This window comes from Rattus rattus, chromosome 7 (genome assembly GCF_011064425.1).
Source record: "Rattus rattus isolate New Zealand chromosome 7, Rrattus_CSIRO_v1, whole genome shotgun sequence".
NCBI lineage: Eukaryota > Metazoa > Chordata > Mammalia > Rodentia > Muridae > Rattus > Rattus rattus.
This window is the reverse complement of record NC_046160.1, coordinates 78,191,422-78,193,971: the sequence shown is the minus strand read 5'-3', so window position 1 is coordinate 78,193,971 and position 2,550 is coordinate 78,191,422. Positions and strand designations below refer to the sequence as shown.

The window sequence follows — 2,550 nt, the reverse complement described above, 5'->3', positions numbered from 1 at the left end:
TTCATTTAATTCCCTTCTTATATCACTAATTTCTCAATTAATTAGTTATTTAGAATTAATTAATTTTTGTAATTAATTCTAGTTATCCTGCACATTCTGCATGATAATTGCAAAAGCTCAAACTATCTTATTGGCATTATTGCTTTGTAACTTTGAATTCTTTCTCTTCTTGACTTTTCATGTATCTTGTCTATATATCCAAACATATTTTGTGTATAGAAATATTTAAGGTGAAGAATTATGTTCAACTAGTTAAACATATGTGTATTTTAAAAATATTCTTTAATGGAAGTGATCAGGACCTAATTTTTTGTCATGTTTGTTTTTTGCTCGCCTTATAATGAGATTTGAGGTTTCTCTAGTTTCAATGTTTTTGCTTCTCTCTCTCTCTCTCTCTCTCTCTCTCTCTCTCTCTCTCTCTCTCTGTATGTATGTGTATGTATGTGTGTGTGTGTGTGTATGGTATATGTGTGTATGTGTGTCTTTGTGAGTGGTGTGTACAGTGTGTGTGTTTGTGGTATTTGTATGTGTGTGTATTTGTGTGTATGTGGTGTGTGTGGGGTGCTGTGTGCGTGTGTGTGTGTGTGTGTGTGTGTGTGTGTGTGTGTCTGTACATGTGTAAACATGCATATGTGGTAACTGTAGGGTCACATACCATAAGTAACAGTGTCCTCCTCCTTTGATACAGTGACTGTCCTTGTCCTGAAGCTCAACCATAACTTAGACTGGTAGCCAGTCAACTTCAGGAATCCTCCTATCCCTGTCTTTTAAAATGCAAATCCATATATTTCATTCCCATTTTTGTTTAAAAATACATAGTCCCTTTAAAATTATGTGTAGAGATCCCTTTTCACATGCCTCTTCAATGCCTTCCTTTTTATGTGGTGCCTGAAACCCTTCCATTCTTTTTTTGACTTAAAGTATATATAATGGTATGTATATGTATTTTTCCTTTTTCCTTTTGTTGACATTATTCCTATTCAATCATTATGTAAAAAAGGTTTATGCTGTGCCTTTATTTTTGTTCTTTTATAAATATTTCACTGAAGATTTGTTAACCTTCGGTTTTCCATCTTTTGATTTATGATTATATTAAAATTTGTTTTGATCTACTGAAGCCACTAAAGCTACAAAATCAGTCTTAGTTCTTCCTCTTATAAATATTGTTCCAAGTTAGATTCTTTAATAGTCCCACACCACACTGATAAGCACCTATGATTTCGATCATTTAATCTCACTGTCCTTTTTCTCTAAGCATCTCATTTTAGATCACTTTAATTGCTACTCTTCTATTGTCTTAAAACATTACTTTCATCATGTCTAATCTAGGTTAAATTCTATCTTGTGTGCTATTCATTCTGATTATATAATGTTGAACTGTGGAAATTTCCGTTGGTCACTTCTATCCTATTGGTGATCATGTTTCCACCTTTTGTCAAGTCATCTCTACTTCTAGTACAATGGTCTTGGCTATTTTTAGTTAAAAATCATCCATAATGATTTGAATGAAAATTAAATTCTGGTAGATTTTCCTCTACGTGTACCGTGATGCCTGCAAACACAGTTTAGAACTCCACGCTTCCTATTTTCTATCTATGTTCTGTGCTCTTTCAAAGCTTCTGTGTCACTTTGTGTCATCCTTCCTGTGTTGTTGAAAAAAATGAAAACTTTCTCTAGAGACAGCTTCAATGAGACTCTGTTGCCTGTCTTTATAATTTGCAGTTTCATATTCCATGATATCAAGTTATGAAAGGGTTGTATGATATTTTCTAATTTTTTAGTTGTTTAAAAAGCAAGATAGGAAATACTTATTCATTTTGTGCCATTATTTTTTTTCCACTCGGAGAGCGTTCTCTCCCTCTTGAACCTCAGAGAGGATCGAGGACGATCATCAGTGGCCAATAGCAGTTGCAGGAAGCAACACTAAAAGCTGGCTTCACGCTCAGGAGAGAACGCTACGTCTCCTCCTCATGGTTTTGGGTGCTCTACACAGTCAGAGAAACTTCTCTAGTAATTTTGTGCTATTATAACTGGAAGCAGAACACTCTTATTTTTGCCTTAATGACTATTGTGAATCATAAAATCATGAATATTTTATTGTTTGCTCATTTCAACAATCTGGTTTTGCTTTGAATTCTTATAAAGTTGTTATTTTTAGACTGTGTCTACCACACCCATCCCATGCTTGTGTGTGATTTTAGACAGTTATATCTAAGTAGCCTAACTTGCATTATGTTGCAGTATTCATCATTCTGTATCCAGTGTACTGATATTTCAGTACTAAATCACCATGTCTGTACAATTCTCCCAAGATTATTCATGGAATCCTATAAATGTTGCTTTTATTTCCTCAGAAGAAGTGACTAAATGAAAGGTGTACATAAGCTTTGCAAATATACAACTTTAGTTGTCCCATGGTATGTACTTCTCTGTACTATATATCCCTAGGTCTAGGCCTGGAAGATTTTAGCATCCATATAATTTAACCTTCCAAGATGACTAATTCATCTGATTTTTCTTGGCTGATTTCTCTCTTGCTGCTATTAAGTA

The 2,550-nt window shown here is 34.0% G+C and overlaps 1 non-coding gene across 1 annotated transcript; it reads right to left on the bottom strand.

The window, feature by feature from the left end:
* Positions 1 to 1,835: 1,835 nt before the first annotated feature.
* LOC116906510 lies at positions 1,836 to 2,049 on the bottom strand. Its single transcript, XR_004388740.1, has one exon. It is a non-coding gene; the product is annotated as a small nucleolar RNA U3 (small nucleolar RNA).
* Between the last annotated feature and the right edge of the window lie 501 nt (positions 2,050 to 2,550).